General features: G+C 49.6%; 1 protein-coding gene across 1 annotated transcript in view; it reads right to left on the bottom strand.

Annotated features, from left to right (window-relative positions):
* CYRIA (CYFIP related Rac1 interactor A) overlaps nucleotides 1-20,656 on the bottom strand; it is a 107,342-nt gene extending 86,686 nt beyond the window's left edge. The window contains exon 1 of the mRNA XM_027113787.1: nucleotides 20,606-20,656. The gene's annotated coding sequence lies outside the window, so the exon portion shown is untranslated. The remainder of the gene's footprint in view (nucleotides 1-20,605) is intronic.
* Between the last annotated feature and the right edge of the window lie 1,044 nt (nucleotides 20,657-21,700).

Raw genomic sequence — 21,700 nt, 5'->3', positions numbered from 1 at the left:
TGTGTGTGTGTGTGTGTGTGTGTGTGTGTGTGTGTGTGTGTGTGTGTATGCATGCATGCAAGCTAACAGCAGGGCCTTTGTACTGTTCAGTCCAGCAACATAGTAGGTGCTCAATAAATGTCTGTTGACAGAATGGAATGAGGGAATGAAGGAGTCAGGCTCAGTCATCACAGCCCGCTGCCACCGCACATGTGCAGAAGTACAAAAGCAAGGTGTTCAGTCTTGGATCGAAGCTGATGACAGGGTGTGGATGGGAGGAACTCACCCACTGGGGAGCCCCAGCTGGCTTAATTAACGCTGAGCTCTCCTTGCTCTCCACGGCTGGGTGCAGAGGGCCTCTGTACGGGGGACCACCTCTCCTGAGCACGAGGACCACCCTCACACAAGCACTTGGAGCCACACTGGAAAGGTTTTCATAAACACACATCCTCACCCTCCTTGGCCTAAGCAGCCAGGGAGATAATGTGTCCTCAGAAAGCTTGGTCCAGTCATCACACAACTGACCACTATCCTATGTGGTGCTGAAAACACACGCTCTGAGTCAGACACACCTGGGTTCAAGTCCTGGCTGCTCCATTTACCAGTTATCATAACCTGAGCCAAGTGCTCCTATGAGGCCCTGAGCCTTAGTTTCCTCTTCCATAAAATGGGCATAAGTAATAAGGTGTGCTTTCTAGGAAGAGTAAGGGAGACCATGCAGGTGGGAAACCGAAAATCCATGTCCTTTAACTTGAATGACACATATCGGAGCTGCACACAGAACGTCTTCCCCCACTAACGCCCAGAAAGGAAAACGATTAAGATGTCAATAAGGCCTATATTTTCCCCATTATTACTAGAACACAGCATTCTAAACGAGCTGTTTTGTCTTGCGAAAACCTGTTAATGCTGGTGACGAAAGGGTTAGATGCTGAAGTGGATTGTGAAATTCCTGGACACTCAGGATGAAATTATTTACATTAAAGGCATTAGAGAAAAGGTAAATTTCAATTACAGAATAAAAAGCAAAACGACGTTTCATTATTTGCAAGTTAAAAATGCAGTTTACACTGGCCTCTCACAAGGTGCCTTCTCGAGGTCTGAGGGGAAAATAGACGATGATGGTTTGCCAGGACCCCCAGAGGATGTTATACACGTGAGAAGCGCCGCCTGCTGTGTGGGCGCTCACCTGTGTTTTAACCGCCCCCTGGGGTCCGGTGGGTCCCCTCTCGCCTGCGATTGGCTTGCAGTGTGTTTCCTGAGCTGCATTTCATGCATAGAGACCCCATGCCTTCGACAGGCTGGCCCGGCACGGCGTCAGCGAGACACGATCAGGGGCCCCGGACAAACGTCCCTATGAATGTCCCTTGTGTCTCCAGTGAGCATTGCTTTGGGAAGTTCCTGCCTGAGTCAGCACCGCAGCAGGTTGAGGCCCCTGACTGGAACTGACGAGAAGTCCTGCCCACCAGGAAGCCCAGCGGGCCCCTGACCACTCAGGCTCAGGTACAGCAGGGGCAAGGGCCCTGAAGACTTTTCCACTCTCTGCACCACATCAGGACAGGAGCGCGGCCATGTCCCTTCCTTCTCACCATCCCTGGAGTCCCACACCCCGGCCTCAATCCAAGGCCTCCCCGCTACCTGTGCTCTCCCTTCTCAAAGACCAGCGACACGGAGGACGGTGCCCGAGGAGCAGACGGCTGCTCTTTGCGTGCCGCTCTCCCTCCTGTACCCAGAGCTAACAACGAAGACGGATCCTGAGCCCCCACTGTGTGCCAAGCGTGGCTCCGAACACACCACAGGCATCACCCCATTAAATTGTCACAGCACCTCCAGGAGGAAGATGGAGTTATTACCATCCGTATTTTGCAGATGTGAACGAGGCACAGAGAGGCTGAGTAACTAGCTCAAGGTCACACAGCTGTGGAGGGGAGGAGTGGTGGTCCACGCCTCCTGCTTGGCCTCTGGCCCTGCCCTCACATTTTCGTGCCTTGGTTTTTGTTTCTTTAAATTTAAGAGACTACCATTGCTCCCAGCAAGACAGGAAGGTACAATAACAACAACAAAATAAAATGTTTTGGAAAGCTCCAAAGAGAGACACAACAACAGTCAAAAGTGCGGTTATTACTGTCCCTCACAAGTACGGTGATCATCAACAATACTGGGGACCCTGAGTTACGTTTGCACCCTGAGAGTTCTTTGATGTCATGATATGAGTTCCAGTGTGAGGGGCAAAAAGGCTTCAGAAATGTAATTATATTTGAATTTAAGAACTAAATTGATAAACCTGTTTATCTAGCATACAGTTAAAATACATGCTTTGTCAAATGTTCCCATCTTAAACAGACTGGAAACCTTAATTCTATTTGACTCTTGGGCTCCCAGAGCACTGGAGCAGCTGTGACCTCATGGAGTTACTCAGAACAGCCAGCATGGATCCAATGCCTACTATTTGCCAGGTACACTGCTAGGTTTTACCCCTAGCGTAGGCAAATGACCCCAAATTTCTTCCATCCTGGAGAAGCTACGTTCGAATGTAATTGAATGTTGGCTGGTGCAGTGTAGTCTAGTTGACTTAAATATCAACATCAGATATGAGCTCAGTTCCTACTAGGCCATCAAATATTATTTTACTAAGAACATTCACATCCTGTTTAACATGTTTACAGTATATGGGTTGTAACAAGAATATATTTCTGGCTGCCATGTGACTTGTATGTACCTCCTCCCCTCCCGTGGCAGGCGGTCACAATTGATATAGGACTTGGCCATTGGCCCTGTTTAGCAAATGGAATGTGAGTAGAATAAAGCAGAAGTTTCAAGAAGCAGCTCAAGTTTCTGCCACCTCGGTCACTCTCTTCCCTGTCATGAGGAGGACACTTTCCAAGAAGCAGCTACCCCTTCAGCCCAGGTCTCAGAATAAGAAATGTGGGGGGCTTCCCTGGTGGCGCAGTGGTTGAGAGTCTGCCTGAAGATGCAGGGGACACGGGTTCATGCCCCGGTCCGGGAAGATCCCACATGCTGCGGAGCGGCTGGGCCCGTGAGCCATGGCCATTGAGCCTGCGTGCCCAGAGCCTGTGCTCCGCAACGAGAGAGGCCACAACAGTGAGAGGCCCGCGTACCGCAAAAAAAAAAAAAAAAGAAATGTGGGGCAGTACCATGAAGCCAACCAGTAGCCCCTGACATGTGACATAAGTGAGAGACTTATTGCTACCAACCACTGAAATTTGGGGGTTATTTCTTACTGCGGCAAAACTGACTAATACACCACCTGACGCCATATTAAGTCATTTCATATTCACAGATATTATGTTGAGGTCAGCAAAGAAGGAATCACATCCATTCCATGACTAAGGTCCCGAAGACCTAAGAGCGGTTAAGTGATGGTCCAGAATCAAACAGCAAAGAGATGAAAGCCATGGAAACAAAACTATATACTTTATCATACCTGATTATAATTAAAAACAAGACTGGCTCATCTTTAGTGTAAAAATCTCTCTTTTTTTTTTTTTTTGCAAACTACAGATCAATTCAAACGCTAGCCAATCATAAAGATTTCACTGGTCTCTGGGTCAGTTCCTGGTATCAGGGATGATGTAGCAAAAGTACTTGAGACACTTAATAAAATAAATGCAGAACTGAAGGGCAGGGCTTCCATCTCCGTTGAACTGACAGGGATCCTAGCCTCAGACCTTCTGCCGGTGGCTGAGAGGCTGTTCCCTGGCTGTAGGAAGGCTTCCTGAGCTGGACAGTGTAGCTCTGCAGCAGCTACGTGACAAATATCCCCAGAATGCCCATCACAGGCCTGGAACCTGCCCAGGGAATGGTGTGTTATTTCACCAGGAAATTCAAACATAAAGAGACCCTGACCTTAAAACCTTTATGGGGAGGTATTCATTCAGGACAGAGGCTCACAGGATCTGACATAAGTGACTAATTCCATTTTCTCGTTCCTATTGTTTTAAATTCAAATCCTATTGTTCTTTGCCTCTGCTTTATTCCCTTCTTTCCCTCTTACTTTCACTTTTTAAAAAAGCTCCTTTCAATGCGAATGAGTGAGTCACCTTAATCATTTATTTAGACACATTTCAGGCTGGCTCAAAGCTCTGTCCCAGCTTGTTGACATATAAGGAAAGCATTCTACATTCTGCAGCAGCTGATCTTTTCACGAGACAGCTCAATTTTCAACAGCTATTTTTTGTGTGTGTGGGGGGGTCTGACAGAGCTGGCACCCTGCGTGCTTTTTCATGGTAATTCACACTGCCGGTTTCCTACCCTGACCCATGCAAGGCCAACTTCTGACACCCTCCTCCTATCTTACCCACAGATGCTGTTTTCATACAGCACCCAAGGCCTTTCATATCCTGAGCAACTATCCTGGCCTTTTTCTTCCATTAGTGTAATATCAGCCAAAGAAAACCATCGGCCCCATAGTGTTTAGGTAAACACACGTATACATTTTTAAAGCATTGCACTGAACTGCAGAAACCAGACACTAATAAAAAAATCAGGAAAAACAATTCTGAAAGCTGGAAGAAAGCCCAAACAGGCAGTCAGAGACATACCAGGAGAAGCAAAGTTTAGAAAAATTAAGTTGTGAATGAATGTTAGACTTCATCCAGACCTCTCACGGGTAGGTACCACATTGCTAACAGAAGTCCCTCACGGCCATGTAAGCAACACCTTGCAATTCGTACAGAGCTTTTTACGTGTTGGCAAAGCTTGCTGTGTTCTAATATCCCTGGGAGGGCTGAAGATCAAGTCCATTGGTGGGTGAGGAGACGAAGGTCCAGAGAGACTGTCACTTGCTTTACACAGATCATTGGCAGGTACAGAAGTAACTCGCCATCCTTTAAAAATCAGGTACTGTGACTTTTTATTTCCCCACCTTTAAATCTTTGCAACATGCATTTGCAGCCAGGTCATTCAAGGGATCTTATCCCATGTGCTCTGAAGTATGGTTTTTCATAAGGGCTGTGTTGATCTGCTGTGTCTATACAAGCATCCAGTTCGGTACCTGTGCACAGCCCATCGTCAAGAGAGTTGTTCAATAATGGCAAGACAAATCTTTGCTTTTTCTTTTTTTTAATTTTTAAACCAACCCATCACCTGACACACCAGTGGAAAAGGAATCGCTTCCCTCCCCATCTCTCCATGACGGACACTCCATCATTTTATAACTATGTCAGACACACTCTGACACACACATACCTCTGGCTGGGAACCCAGTTTCATCACTGCCTCGTTGAAATGCCCTAATGGCTTCCCAAGGATTTCAGAATGTTTTCCAGCCTCAGTATCCACTAATCGCTACCCCTTCCCCCAGGGCTCCGACCCTACTGAGCTACTTGGACCAACTGCTCTGAGTTGGCACAGAAGGTGTGAGCCTCCATTTGTCCTGAGGATGCAGGATTGGGACTGGGAGCAGATGTGAAGGTGGGAGCTGACAGCCAGAGGAGGTCCCTGACCTTGACGAGTCACACGGAGGTCAAGTGTGTCTGCTCAGCCCTCTTCTCACCCCCGTTTTAGCTGATCTGCATTTCCTAGGTTCTTTCCCTGCCTCAGAAGAAGCCCAGTCCTCTGAGACCAGTATTCAGCTCTGTGAGGGAAACTCCCCAGCAGGGAGAATGCTCTTTTCTTTCCTGAAAGGTCTCTAGAGACAAGGCCTTCCAGGTCCCTCTGAGTCAGCAAAGTGGTAAGTGGAAAGTCCTGGCTGGACTCCCGACACACTCTGAGGGTTTCCCGAGAGCTCCTTGCTCCAGCCTTTGGCCACTCTTTGTAAACACTGGTCCCCAGCAGGGGTCCTGGCAGCCCCCCTAATCCCAGGCTTTCTGGTGAAGCCCTCTTCCTCCACTTAACACCCTCCTCGCCACAGCTTCCACTTCCAGCTTTTTCCTGGCACCTCATTCTTTCCCTAGCAACCCTTTGAAGGTTGTCCAAAAAGGAACTTGCTAATTGGAGTTTAGAAGTGGCATGCCTTCAAACTCCCCATGTTATCAAAAGAATCACAAATAAACTTTCATTAACATTCTTTTTTTTTTTTTTTTTTTTTTTTTTTTGCGGTACGCGGGCCTCTCACTGCCGCGGCCTCTCCCATTGCGGAGCACAGGCTCCGGACATGCAGGCCCAGCAGCCATGGCTCACGGGCCCAGCCACTCCGCGGCATGTGGGATCCTCCCCAGCCGGGGCACGAACCCGCGTCCCCTGCATCGGCAGGCGGACTCTCAACCACTGCGCCACCAGGGAAGCCCCTCATTAACATTCTTGGCTTAAAAAAAAAAAAAGAAAATGGAAAAGAATATATTAAAAAAGGAATGTATATATGTATAATTGAATCACTTTGCTGTAGAGCAGAAAATAACATAACATTGCAAATCAACTATACTTCAATAAAAGAAGTTTTAAACTTAAATAAAAAGAAAAAAATAAGGAGCAGAGTTATCATAAATGCTGCACTCTCCTGCTACTCCAGGCCTGGCGCGAGGTGCTGGGGATGTGAAAACTAAGGGTATGTGAGGCCTTCCCTCCAGGGTGCACAGGCCAGTGTGAGGACAGACCAGTGGAAAAGGAGGCTGCAGACATACAGCAAAGGTTCTCAGTCAGAAGGGGCAGCAGGAGAGCACTGAAGTCCCTGGCCAGCCCTTGGCTGTGTCCCCGACCTCCCCACCTGCCACCTGTCCACTCAACCACAGCCCTGGCCTCCGTGCTGCTCTCCCCGGGCCAGGTTTTGAGGTTTTGCACTTGCCGACTCTCCGCCTGGAACACGTTTCCCCCAGCGAGCTGTGTGGTTCACCCTCTCACTCCCTGCAGGCCTTTCCCCCACTGTCATCCTCTCTGAGGACTTCCCTGACCACCCAACCTAAAGGAGCAACTCTTTCCCCCCAGACCCTGTCCCCACACCCCTCACTCTGTACACCCATCTCTGCCTCATCTTCCTTCATCAACATGTGATGTCTAACATCATCTCCATTTTACTTGCTTATATGTCTATGGTCCATCTTTCCCTGATAGATTATAACCTCCACGGGGGCAGGGAGTTTGTCTGTTTGGTTCACTGCTGACTCTCCAGATACTGACCCAGAGAAGTGACTCATTCGGGGTGCTCCATAAATATTTGTTGAATAAGTGGCTGGATGATGGATGGATGGACGAAAGAATGGACGGATGGATGAATCTGATGGGGAGTTGGGGGAGGTTTCCAGGAGAATGTAACACCAGAAGTAAATCTCAGAGAATCTGTCTTGGTAAGGAAAGAGCATCTTGGAAAGAGCATGCATAGCTCGTGTGTGATCCTGGGTAAATCGCATTACCGTGGTCTCTTCTGTAATATGAAGCTAATGCATAACATTGGTAAGTCTGTGATGAGCCGTGGAACTAGAACAGGAGCTGGGGCCAGCTCAAATAAGCCAAGGATGGTACAGGCTGATGCAAGATGGGAAAATACAAGAGGAACCATGCCTTTCTCCACAACCACCAGATCGGGTTCTGACCGCAGCAGAGACAATGAGGCTGAGAGCTGGGTGGGTCAGTTGGACTCCATTTCATGATTCAACAAGGGGTGCTTCGGTCCTCAGCCAAAGGTGAAATCCCAAGCCCCCGAAAGAACCATATTCTGAATTGTTAATTCACAAAGCAAGCCACAACCTTCCATGTGCTGTCTTCAGGTAAAAAATTACATCTCTCTGAGACTTGTTTTTTTTTTTTTTTTCGGTACGCGGGCTTCTCACTGCTGTGGCCTCTCCCGTTGCGGAGCACAGGCTCCGGACGCGCAGGCTCAGCGGCCATGGCTCACGGGCCCAGCCGCTCCGCGGCATGTGAGATCTTCCCAGACCGGGGCACGAACCCGTGTCCCCTGCATCGGCAGGCGGACTCTCAACCACTGCGCCACCAGGGAAGCCCTGAGACTTAGTTTTGACCTCTATAAAATAAAGTCCACAACATCTCCCATTCAATGAAACATGAAAGTTTCTAGAACAGTGTGTGGCACTTGAGGAGTGCATGGCAAAAGTGTGTTATGTGGAATATATTATTTGCATGAAGTTTACATTATGGGAGGGAGAACCATGGGACTCCACTCTGCAAGGAGGCGAAGAACTCCAGCTATGATTGCATTTTCTGAGGCTTAAGTAGAACCATGGCAGGAAAAAAAAAAGATTTGATTTTCCTAAAAAAAATAAAACTGTGGGCTGGAAGCAGTGGGAACTATGTGGTGTGGGAAACTGTAGGGCTTTGAGAGCCAGACAGACTTGACTCAAAATCCTGGTGCCCCATTTCCAATCCTATGTCCTTAAAGCAAGTTTTTAAAACTGTCTTAGCTTCAGTCTTTATCTGCAAAAGAGAGAGAAATATATCTACCTTGCAAGGTTGTCTGTAGGGTGAGGGATGTGTACAAACAGACTAGCAAAAGAGAACTGACAGGTATTAAAAGCATGCTGCAGATCACAATTCAGTGTCACGAACACAACTGAAAATGTGGTACACTTTGAAAAATCAGGGGCCGTGTCGGTATTGGGTAACCTGGAAATAACTATGTAGAAAAAAACAACTGAAGCGCACATACTACGAAATCGCGAGCACACTGTTGCTATTTTAGCTGATAGGAGCTACTCAAATCATTTCCTGAATTTGAGGTGGAACAGATATATCTGTACAACCCACAGCCTTACTAGCAGATTACTGAGTGGACAGCGTGAAAGGGGACTTCACACACAGGTGGTTTAAAAGGAGGAAACAATAGGGGAGATGCACAGAGCATTTCATCCCCACCAGCAGGAACTTGCACGCTCGCCCCCAGTTACGTGGGAGGAAGCCCCCGATTTGCACACACGGACAAGAGAGTTCTCGGCCCCAGCAACTGCAGGCCAAGAAACTGAGACACAGAGAGGGACAGGATTACAGAAGGTTAGGTGGGTCAGTGAGAGACCTCAGCTCCCAGGGGACTCCCTGGACAGGGTGCTGTCCGCCACCCCGAGAGGTCTTCTTGATCTCAGGAGCTTAGTAAGCAAACTGTGCAAGGATCCTCAGCCCCCTTCTTCTATCCATCCACTTCCCTCCCCTCCAGCCTCCCGACTCTGCTAAGCCCAGCCTGGGTTTGGCCTGGAAGAGTCCGGACGAGGAGACAGGCCTGGCGCCTGTCACAGGGCGAAGGCAGCTCAAACGGTTTCTCTTCTGTGTTTCTCTTTCTCCTTCCATTCCTTTTCGCTTTCATAATCCTTTCCTACCTTCCTCCACCCGGCTGTCAAATGAAACTGACCGTATCCCTAGTCCTGTATGTTTTAAAACCCATATTAGGCTTTTCTCTTGTTTATCTTTACTTTTAAAGTCTCATGCTCAAATGACTTGTGTCTTTTCAAATATGTATAAAATCAGCTTTGACAGGGTTCTGGGTTTCCAAAGCAGAAGGATTAGATATTTCTCCCTAAGAAAACATAATTTAGTTGTTTCCTGCCAGTTAACCTCCGAATTGCCTTTGTCGGTGGCCACTGGTCTCTGAAAGATTAAAGGTCCTTCAGGCCCTAGGGAGCCGCTAGGTGGTCAGTTCCATTTGGAGCCACACAGAGGCCGCGGGTCGGGCTGCAGGGAGCCGCGACCGGACAACGCCAGGCCCGGGCCTTGGTAGCGCCTCCCAGGATCTGTAAGGACCCGGGAATCCACGCACTCACACCTGCTCACACATACACAACCTATGCCGCGCACACACCACACATCGTGCACGCTCACGCACCCCCATAGCAGGCATACACTCACACTCACACGCGCACACACAGGAGGCCAGGCCTCACTAATCTATAAGGACGAGCCACCCCCAGAGGTGCCCTCCTCTCAGTGTGCCCTGGTGTCAACCAGATTTACAGCTGCCCGCTGGATCCCACAGTCTGTGCGAACTGAAGGGCTTCAGGACCCTAAAAGTCAAGGTCATTTCTCCATCGTGCAAACCCCCATCCAAGGTCAGGGGCCCGGTTCCTATCGTGGGTTACTGCTAAGTGAGCATCTCCTGGGTGGGCAGGGCAGGGGCTCTGAGACAGACAGAATCACCAACTTTTTAAACCTCGTTAGATTCTCCAGAAACTTTCAACCCGGCAAAAGTCAGAATTATGATAGGTTAAGAGTAAATTCCGAAGAGAAAGAAAGAGAGAGAGAGAGAGAGAGAGAGAGAGAGAGAGAGAGAGAGAGAGGGAGGGCAGGAGGAAGGAAGGAAGGAAGGAAGGAAGGGAGGGAGGGAGGGAGAAAATGAGAGGGAGGTAGATGAGTCCCCAACGCCCTTTACCTCAATGCGCTACATGCCAACCCCTCGCCCACACAGGCCATTGCGGGGACCTATTCCATCTCCATGGGCAGAACTTGCACTGGTCCTGTGCTCTGCAACTGGGAACTGCCACTCTCCTTCCCAGCACCCCCTCAGCAGTGCCTAGCATGGCCTTGACCATAGCCCCAGTGCAACCCTCGGCGCTGGCCATCACCAGCGGGGCAGTTTCACCTGCAATGCTCGGTTAAACATCCCGTGAGCCCTCCCTGGGCATCAGGGGAGGTGCTGGGGACAAAGTGAATCCCACACAAACCAGCCTACAGTGTCAGAGGGTCGTGCTGTGAGAGCAGGAGAAAGGAAAGGCCTGGGGGAGACCAACGAAGAGCACGAGGAAGCTGTTCACCTCCCTCCAGTCTGGCTGGAGGCCAGATGGATGGACGCTGCGAGAATGCAGCCAGGGGGGCAGCTCAGTGCTTTTCACTCACTTTGGGGGCCCCAGCCTCTACTCCTAGACTCTGAGAGAGACAGAAAGAATTAAATGACTTCAAAACGGAGTTCCTAGAGCCCAGAGAAGGGAGGCAACATGGCCAAATCACTCAACAAGTCAAGAACAGACCCAAGATAAGAACCAAGACCTTCTCACTCCTACTCGGGCCTTTTTACTTCCTCCTGCTCGCTCTCCAAGCCCTGCTTCCTCCTCCCAAGGCTAAAATGATGAGTAGGATTTAAAAATTCCCTTCTATCTTCCCCCCAAAGGCCAGTTGTGAAACTCGATTATAAGCCACGCTAGATCAAAAATTCCCAGCTTATTTTAGTTCTATGGAATTTTTTAAAAACTACTTTGTCCCAATGAAACTTTGGAACCCACGCTTTTAAAAGGTTTTGTTATTGTTGTTTTTGTTTTGTTTTTGTGCCAAGCCTGCTCATTTATTTCCTATTATTTAAATTGAGGAAATAGAAAACTGGCCATGAAGGCTTCTGATGAGTACACGATGAATCATGTCACCACAGCATTTGGTATCAGGTAGACATTGGAGGGTCCCTCTGGTGCCTCCCCAACGCCCCAATCCCAGGGGTGCTGTGAGTTCCTTTGGGCTTTTAGAAAGGGAGATTCACAAATGCTTTGAAACTCCTTGCTCAGATGTGCTTCCAAATTCAGAATTTTTCAGATTTTAGAAAGGTAATAGAGTACAGATAATAGCATGTTATATGTACCCCCAGTCTGGAGCACTCATCCTTCTGATGAAAAACTTGTTCATCCTGAGTGGGATAAATACAAACTAAAAATAGTCTCAGGTACCATCAGGCCAGCTTTTGCCTCCAGATGAGATATGAAAAAAAAACAACCACTGCATTTTCAGAGCATTTTGGATTTTGGAATTGCAAATAAGGGAATGTCAGAAAATAGCTTACGGCTCCATTGATTACTTCTGAAAGTACTCAAGGGCGCAGGTTTCAAACCTCAACAGTTCAGGGGAAAAAAAACATACACGTGCATTTACAAAATATAGGAAAGACAGGATGGGAGACGGATCATACAGTAGGTGCAATGCTGGATGCCGACTGGAATTCTTATCCTTATTACACTCCAGTAAGCAACACGGCCAGGTTCATTTCAAGTTTAAAATGAAGGCTTACGAGCTAGAAGTATAGGTCCAGAAGAGTGGATTTGGGGGGCTTTGTCGGGGCAATTCCGGAATGCGTCTGTCAGAGAAAGAAGTTCCCTGTTGTTTCCAACTTAAAACAACAAATAAAAAGGAGCCTCAAGGAAGTAGATCGAGAACTTTTCAAACACGTTTTCTTAAAAGATCAGGCAAAAAGGGAGACTGACAATGTTTAATTCATTTACGGGCACACCTCGGAGATCATGTGGGTTCGTTTTCAGATCACCGCAATAAAGCGAGTCACATGAATTGGTTTCCCAGTGCATATAAAAGTTATGTTTACACTAAACTGTAGACTATTAAGTGTGCAAGAGCACTGTGTCTAAAAATGTACATACCTTAATTTTTAAAATTTAAATTTCATTGCTAAAAAATGCTAACCATCATCTGAGCCTTCAGCAAGTTATAGCAGTCACATCAAAGATCATTGATCACAGATGACCAAAACAAATCTAATAAAAATGAAAGAGCTTGAAATATTGCCAGAATTACCAACATGTGACACGGAGACATGAAGTGAGCAAATTCTGTTGGAAAAATGGCTCAGACTTGATCGACTGAGGCTTGCCACAAACTTTCAATTTGTAAAAAAACGCAATATCTGTGAAGTGCAGCAAAATGAGGTATGCCTGTATTCTTTGCAATATTCCTGGGTCACAAATATTATTAACTTCAGTTCAAAAATTAGAAAACTCAGTAAGCCTAAGACATCTGCCCAAGGGAAAAGCCAGGGTTCCAGCCAGGTCTGTGGGCTTCAGATGCACTCACCCTGCAGCCCTGGGATGGTCTCACGGAACTTCTGGGTGCACATGTCACCTCTCTGGATCTCAAAGCGTTGGCATCCTCTCCTTCCTAGGGTGGGTGGTAAGGAGAGACCACGCTTTGAAAGCACACAGACATGGTTTCAGGTGCCAGCTGTGCAACCTTCCTCATGATGTGACATTATGCAAGTTTCTTAACACCTGTGGACCTCAGTTTCCCCATCCACAGAATGGGAATATCTGTTTTTTAAAGCTCTTTAGGGGATTGCTAAAAGTGGATATTAAATGCTCATTATTCAGAAGGTTTTGCTGCCACCCACATTTTACACAAGGAAACACAAGACTCAAAGAGATGGCGTAACTTGCGAAAGCCCAGGCTGCCTCGAGTGGGTTTTCTCTGTCTCTCTACTCCAGGTGCCAGGCATCCGGCCTCACCGTTGCTACTGGAAGAGCCTGAGTTTGGATGCCACTGGGAATGAGACAGCTTGACGGTGTGTTGAGATAGTTGTGTGTCTGGCACTGTTCCTCACGGTCCTAAAACGATTATGCATTTTAATTTATTCTAAAACCCGGAAATCATCAAACCAAATGATTTTTTAAAACAGACATTAACTTAAAACAGAAGGGCATTCTGCAGTGACCAAAGCATCTCTGAGGTCAACCCTCCACATCCCAGGCGGTGGAGATCCTGGAACGTGGGAGTGAGCTGGTGACGGTCCTTCCCACCGCTGCTGAGCTCCTGCATCCCTCCTGGCTCTCCCTTTTGTCGATAGCCTTGACTTTCAACTATTTATTCGGATGCTCAATCAGACTTGGCTCCCTTTCTACGAGGGGGCGCAAGGTTTCTCTGTTTTTTGAAAACACCCTCGGCTCTCCCCATCCCAGCTCTGTCTCTGAAACCTTGCTGACTAAGCCTGCCAGGTTTTGCTTCTTCACCTGTCACTTTGGGACAGAAGCCCAAGGGTTTATTAGAATCATCTGCTAGGTGTTGGAAGCACGCTTCTAAGTTACCAAATCCAACCTTCCCGTATTACCTACAGTGAAAGTGAAGTACAGTGGTCTCCTCTTATTCTCAGGGAATATGTTCCAAGACCGCCAGTGGAAACTACAGATAGTACTGAACCTTACATGTACTATGGTTTTTCCTATACACACATGCCTATGATGAAGTTTACTTTATAAATTAGGCACAGAGATAACACCAGTAACTAATAAAAAATAGACCCATTATAACAATATGCTGTAATAAAAGTTATGTAAATGTGGCCTCTCTCTCAAAGTATCTTATTATATAAATTTAATGTCTTTTCCATCTTCACTAAACACTCCTTATGTAGCCGTGACTTTTGCCGTATGAGGTGTGACAGCAAAACCAGCATGAATTTCTTACTCTAGATCTTACCAACCTCAGCAAAGATTTTTTTCTTTCTTTATTATGTTGAGAATTCTCACCTTTTCACTGAAAGGAAGCACTTTACTGCTTCTCTTCGGCGCATCCGAATTGCCAGCATCACTACTCTTGCCCATTATTAAGTAAAACAACGGTTCCTTGAACCCAAGCAACGTGATACGGCCACAGTCTATCTGATAACCAAGATGAGTACTAAGTGACTCACAGGAGGGGTGCGCTGGACAAAGGGATGATTCACATCCCAGGGGGGACGGAGCAGGAAGGTGCTCGATTTCATCACGCTCCTCAGAACGGTGCACAATTTAAAACGGATGAGTTGGGCTTCCCTGGTGGTGCAGTGGTTGAGAGTCCGCCTGCCGATGAAGGGAACGCGGGTTCGTGCCCCGGTCCGGGAGGATCCCACATGCTGCGGAGCGGCTGGGCCCGTGAGCCGCGGCCGCTGAGCCTGCGCTCCGCAACGGGAGAAGCCACAACAGTGAGAGGCCCGCGTACCGCAAAAAACAGAGAAAGAACTGTTGAGTTGTTTATTTTTGGAATTTTCCACTTAATATTTTCAGACCGAAGTTGACCGTGGGTACCTAAAACCGGGGCGGTGGGGGGACCACCGTGCCTGCCCCTCCTCCTCCACGCAGGCAGCGAGGACAGGGCTGAGAGCAGAGCCTGCTTTTCGCCGTCCAGGCTTGTACTTTTCTCTTTCAGGCTTCCTCTCCCTGCAACGTGTCAGGTGCGATTCAGGTGCACCACAGACAACACCCATGGGGAGGGAGGGGGCGGTGTTGCCGTAAGAGGTGAAACAATGACTTCCCCCTTCCTCCCCGCTCTCTCCGACACTCTCCAAGCTCCATTTTAGGTGTGTGTTTCCTGCCTGGAGTGAGAGCTACCTGAGGCCCGGGACAAAGCCATCTCGATCACTGCGTTCCATCTAGCTCAGCACAAGGCAGGAGCCTGTCCCGTACACATTTGCTAAGCAAATGAGTGAATGATCTTATTTTTATGCTTGATCCATCATAAAACTGCAATTCAGCTCTTTGGGGGCATCCCATTTCCCCAGTTTATTTATTTTTTAACATCTTTAGAGGAGTATAATTGCTTTACAGTGGTGTGTTAGTTTCTGCTGTATAACAAAGTGAATCAGCTATACGTATACATATATCCCCATATCCCCAGTTTCATTCAATGAAGTCACTAAATAAGCGGACACCAGACTCAGGCCCTGAGATAACTGCCAATAGAAATGGATCTGTCTGCAGAGCTAAGCTGGACCAGGTAAGCGTGTTGCTGGCAAACATGGCACTGTTTTCAGGACAATGGGTTCTCAGACCAGGGAAATTCGGCTTCTAAATTACCCAGGAAAGGCTAGGAGTGAGCCATTCTGTAATCGCTTTTCTACCTCCATCTTCCTAGACATGACTTACACTGACAGACGGAATCCCAACCACCCCTGCATCTGTAGGGCCACTGACCCACATTTTCTGACCTTCTTGCTTCTGTTCCTAGATCCCTGGGGTGCACCTGTCATGCTTTCCGTTCATACGTTCAGTTCTAAGATCAACTGAATTTATTTCAGCGACAAACTAGCAACCCATTCTTGGGCAAAGGAAGCTACTTTGAGCATCACCAAACATGTTTTCTGAACTAGGACACGCCAAACTCCTCTTCTCTTCACCACTTCTAGGAACCAAGCCTCAGTCAACTGCCGAAAGCCTCGTTCATGCTGTGCTGAGAACAAAACCCTAATAAAGTCTCTAAATATTTACTGTGGGTCCGAGTCACAGCCCTGACCGGTTCCACCGCCGTTAGAATCTGCTTGCATACTCCAAACGCAATTATTTTAAATCACTGACATGCCAGCCAAAGAGATGACAAGGCTGTGTACGCCAGTATGAAGAGCAAGTCGAACCCAGTTTTAAATTCTGGCCCTGCCACTTGCTAGCCGCCAGACGCTGTGCAAGGGACCTTTCCCAGTTTCCTTTACTGTCAAAAGGGCATGATAATACCAATGTCACAGAGTTGCAGTGATGGTTTGAGAAAATGTCTATCCATAGATAGGGTAACTTAAAAAAAAAGAACAGGAAGCTAAACATGCCCAGAATAAAAAATGTGAAGCATTCATGTTAAAGTATTGTCTGACAGAGGAGCCAGAACATGCAATGGGGAAAGGTCAGTCTCTTCAATAAATGGTGTTGGGAAAAAGACAGCCACGTGCAAAAGAACCAAACTGGGCCACTATCTTACACCATACACAAAAAGTAACTCAAAACATAGACTGAATGCAAGACCTAAAACCATACAACTTCTAGAAGAAGACACAGGTGGTAATCTCCTTGATGTAGGTCTTGGCAATGATTTTTTTGGATTTGACACCAAAAGCAAAGAAAACAAAAGCAAAAATAAGCAAGTGGGATTACATCAAATTAAAGTATTCTCAGAGTAACATGTCTTTGAAACTCAGCGTGTTTGTTGCCATTTCAAATTTGTTCCCCTTTGAGGAAATCAAAGTGTTGCTGATTTGCAGTATCGCCATGTTGTAGAACATTGTTTTATCTGGTGAGAAATAACTCAAAGATTACCAGCAGTGCTTAGAACCTGAGCGTGGGCAATCTTTAACCTTCCCAGATAATGAATGGATCTCTGAAGGCCAGAATTAGTCCAAAGAGCTCCCCACCATGGTTCTAAGAGGACCCAGAGGCCCAGTAACTGAGAACTCTTTCCTAATCAGTATAACTAAATAACAGCAAGTGTGAAGTGGGCCCCATGCCAGACCCTATAAATACATAAGATCATTCACTTCCTAGAAGGCAAGTCTCATTATTGCCATTTTACAGGTACAAGAACTGAGGCTCAGACAGGTTAGATACTCCCTCAGGATCCCACACTTAGGACACAGTAGTAGTACAGTTTGAGCTCGTGGCTGGTTCCCAAAGTCCGCTTTCTTCCCAAACACCATGTTGCCTTGTCAGGTAATTCATGTAGCCTTTGTGAAAGGATTTTGACCAAGATGAAATAGGAGCCAGAGGCTACTATGAGTGGATGAGTGAAGACTCAGCAAGGGGGCTTCCCTGGTGGCGCAGTGGATGGGAACCCACCTGCCAATGCAGGGGTCATGGGTACGAGCTCTGATCCGGGAAGATCCCACGTGCTGCGGAGCAACTAAGCCTGCGCACCACAACTACTGAGCCTGCGCTCTAGAGCCCGCACGCCACAACTACTGAAGCCCCTGCACCTAGAGCCTGTGCTCTGCAACCAGAGAAGCCACTTCAATGAGAAGCCCGCGCACTGCAATGAAGAGCAGCCCCTGCTTGCTGCAACTAGAGAAAGCCCGTGAGCAGCAACGAAGACCCAACGCAGCCAATAAATTAAAAAAAAAAAAAAAGAAGACTCAGCAAGGAAGGCAGGGCTGGCTCCTGCCACATGCCTCTCTCCCCCGACACTGCTCACAGAACTGAGGGGCTCGGGAGTCATCACCCATCCTTCGCTGCGAGGGCCTGACCGAGGGCTTGCCAGGTGGGCGGTGCTAAGAGAGATGTATTTCAGCCGCAAAGTACAGGCTGCCTGATTCAACCATAAAGGGGTGGGTGGCTAGTCAAGTCACCATCTCTGGGCTTCACATCTCCCTGCCTTTTTCCCGATCACACCACTTCTTCGAAGGTATCATAAAGATCTCTTTTCATGACTGTCTTTACCCCCAGACTACATTCTTTGAAAGCAGGAATAGTGTTCTTGTTTTTTAAATCCCCAGTTCTCCAAAGTGTATTTGGTACAGAGTAGATGCTCAGTTAATGGAAGGTGCATAATAAAGAAATGGATTGATTCAGCATCAACTCTGGACAAGATGACTAGAGCATGCCTCTACTCCTGAGATTTTATAGCTTAATTATTCCTAAATCAGTTCTTGATCTCTGGGCAGTGGTCTGGGGTCTCTTTAACACTGACACCTCCCAACAGGAGAAGAACATTATGGCCCCTCAGGCTTTCAACTTTGCAAAGCAATCCCTGTAAACTACTCCATTCAATCCTACAAAAACAAGCAAATGTAACCATTCAGACAGATGCTATCAACCCCATTTGAAAGGTTGAAACTGAGGCCCATGTGAGTGAACTGACTGCCCCAGGGCTGGAATTTGACAATGAGGCTGCTGACTCCCTGGTTTTTTCACGCTACCACGGTGCTTTTCCAGCTCATTACTAACAGGCCTAGAGCACTGGCAATGTGAAGGGAGAAAGGGGAGGGATGGGAAAGAAAAGAGTGTGTAGTGAAGGGAAAAATAAAAGGGAAAAGGGGGGCAGCTTCTCTGGAGGGTGTCGCTGACAGCTGACCCCCGGTGACCCAGGGCCGGACAGCTCTGAACTCCTCGCCCAGGGCTGACTTGGGAAGGTCTCCTGGGTTCTCAGTGTCCCCGGCTCACCCGGCTGCATCTAAGCCCTGAGAGTAAAAGCAAACTGAAGGCTTCTGGGTGCTGAGCAAAAACAGGAAGTCACAAGTGCCTTGACTCTCCTCCCAACTTGAGTCCCCAACAGTGGGGTCAAAGGTGCGCGAGGGACCTGACAGGCCGCTCTCTGGCAGTGGCCTCCATGGGAGTCCAGCGGGGAAACGGGGGAAAACCCTTCAATGAGTCTCCCAGCACATGGGTTTGGGGGAGCTCTGTTGGTCCTCTGGGAGCAGGACCTGGAAGCCCTCGGGGTGGCCAGGCAGCGAGCTGGGCTTTTGCAGGCCAGCTCCATCACTTTTCCATCCATTCAACAAAATCTCAGCACGGACGATGTGCTACAAGCAGAGTGACCTGAGGGAAATAGCTCACTTTGAGCTTAGTTTTGTCATCTGCAGAGTGGGGACGGCCCCTACCCCACAGAGCTGCCTTGAAGATGAAAGGAAATCAACATTAGCGGGCTTCTGCATCACACTTGGGTCTATTATTAGCACCGAGGCAGCGGGCTACCCACTGCGTGCCTGAGACTGTGATGCCTCTGCCGCCCTCCCAGAGCTGGGGGCAGGAGGGAGTGTGGCCAGGTCTGTCCCCACCTCTTTCTCCGACTCTCCTCTCACAGAAGCCTGGGGCCAGGAAGAGGTGAAGTTCTGCCAGCCCCCAGCCTGGGCCCAGCGCCCATGTTTATGACTGTTTATTTCAGAGCAAATAGAAAGGAGAAATTAGAGCCATAAAAGACAGAACAACAGACCAATAAAAACCAGCTCCCAGAAGAGTCAGAAGAAGGAAGAGAGGCAAAACTGTCACCATAGCAACACAAGACAGAAGCAGGCAGGAAAAACAGCCCCTGCTCTGCCCTCTCTCTTCACAGCAAAGCAAGCCCTCGGACCCCCTTTGGGGCTCAGTGAAAGCCAACGACCCACCCTAAAGCTCTGGCCCCCGGGCCCAGACGCCCAGCCCGACCTGGCTAGCAGCCACCCTCCTCGTGCTGGCCCAGCACACATCCCAGCCCTCCGTGGTCCCAGCCCAGCTTTCTGTGCCCTGGGGACACAGCACTGTGCAGATGGCCCAGGCCCAACCGGAGTGATGGTGACCAGCAAAAGAGGGGAAAAGTTTCTAACAGGGAAAGGAAGGAAGGCCAGAGGGCTGGGGGGGAGACCGAGGCCCTGAATCCCAGCTCCACTACTCTGCCCTGGGTTCCCCCGGGAGCAGGCAGCCGGGAAACAAGGGCATGGGAGGGGAGGCCAGGGCCAGGATGGTGGACCCTGCACTCCCACCAGCAGGGGCGGAATTCTGGGGAACTGGGGGTGGGGTCAGCAAAGAGACCTGGAGGTCTTAAATGACAAAGCTCTTGGTCCTGGTCTCTGGGGTCACTCGTCAGCAAGTCAGGACAGCTTGGAGGAGGACCCAGGGACCCGCTGGCCCGTCTTGCCAGAGACCGGTCGGTCCTTCGGCTGGCAGGCAAGACAGGTGTCTCCACCAAACAGCCGGGCTGGCCCGGAATCAGCCTTTTGGGAAGTGGGTCAAATTGTTCCCAAAGCTCAGGATCCGTCAAGTCCCTTTCTTCCGACTGGGATTCTGAGATGGAGGAGAGTGATGGCAAGGAGGCCTGGGTGCGGTGCACAGCAGCTGGCTGGCTGGCTAGGAAGAGTCCCTGGCAGGTGGCAGCATTAGAGTCCAGGTGTGCAGGCCCTAGGGACGGGGGTCATCTCTGCCTCTGGGGCTGTAGAGAGTGCTGGGGAGCCGGGCCTCTGGTGGTGGGCATGGGGAAGCAAAATCGGGGGTCTCCTGGAAGAATGGCTTTGGAGCTGAAGATACCTGGCGTTGGGGGTTGGGGGAGGAGGTTGAGTGGCTGAGGGGCGAGGGAGGTGACCTGGAACACAAGCAGGAGGCTGTCCTCGGGAGAAGGGGCAGTGGGGCGCCTAGTCGGACATCTGGACGGCGATCTCTGGAGAAGGGCTAAGGGACTGGGTCCTCGGCTCTCCCTCCCGCCCTCCCCCGAAGGCTGCGTCCGGAGCTGGGGAAGGATGGCAGTGCTCGCCGGGTGCCTCCCGAGCCCGCTTCCCTGCAGGCCCCCGGCCGCGCTCCCCGCCGCGTCCCCACCGGGCCCGCGCCCCGCTCACCCCGTGCCGCCGCCGCCCTGCTCGGCCGCCGGTCTGCCGCTGCCCCAGCCGCCACCGCTGTGGACGCCTCTCCCGCGGCCGCCGCAGCCTGCGAGACGGCCCCGCAGCCCCGCCCCGCCCCGCCTCGCCCCGCCCCGCCCCGCCCCGCCTCCAGCCCCGCCTCCAGCCCAGCCGGCTGCGGCCGCCCCGCCCCGGCCCCCGGGGAGCCCCACCCCCGCCGTCTCCAGGCAGGGTCCGCAGACCCGCGCCAGATCCCTTGCGCAGACCATCTCCGCACGCAGAAACCCCTGCCCTTTTCTAGGCCTTGGCCGCTGGCTTTGCCCTCCAGGAGGAAGCCCGGATGTGCCCCTGCTGCTTCTACACACGGAATCCCTCCGTACCCACTCTTCCTCTAAAAAAAAAAAAAAGACGGGAGAAAGGCCCTTTGATCCACCCCTGGACGCACACCCGCCCTCACATTACTGCTCATGCACCCAGTCAAGCCGTCCCAAACTCCACCCCACTCCCTAATTAGTCTGACTCCTGATCCCAGCTTTCTGCCCTGTCCTCCCCGCACGTACTATTAACAGATTCCCAGCCCTGGGGGCCGCCGTTATCTGATGGGACCACCAAAAAAAGTTTTTGCAAATACTTAGTCCAAAAAATGTAATTACCCTTAAGAGCAAGTCTGCAAAAACACTTGAAAAAATTCTATGAGGCAAGGGAAAGTAGGGGATTACAGTGTCATTGTCATGATCATTGTTTTAAAACATCTGCCATTAGAGAGAGAGATTCAGGAAACCAGAGAGGGCTGCGCAGTGCCAAACAGGTTGTGAGTCAGAGCTCCTGTTGAGGGGGCCCTTCTGCAGGCCCAGGCCTCTCCTGCTTCCTTTCCCAGTCAATCATGAAACTTTATCAAACCCCTACAATGGGCCAAGCCATATGCTGGGGGCTGTGTCAGTTGCTGCAGGAATGTGCGGGTTGCAACATAAGGCGCCCAGGTCCTGGAGTGCAGAAAGCTTCAGGAGACCTTGGCCAAGTCCTTTTACTTTCTGAGTTCCAGGCTCCCCTGCAGGACTTGATGTGCCAACCCAGCCTCCTCCAGACTCTGACAAT

Source organism: Aethalodelphis obliquidens, unplaced genomic scaffold (genome assembly GCF_003676395.1).
Source record: "Aethalodelphis obliquidens isolate GAN/ISIS:26980383/991018 unplaced genomic scaffold, ASM367639v1 scaffold12, whole genome shotgun sequence".
In the NCBI taxonomy this organism is placed as follows: Eukaryota; Metazoa; Chordata; class Mammalia; order Artiodactyla; family Delphinidae; genus Aethalodelphis; species Aethalodelphis obliquidens.
This window is presented reverse-complemented; position numbering and strand designations above follow the sequence as displayed.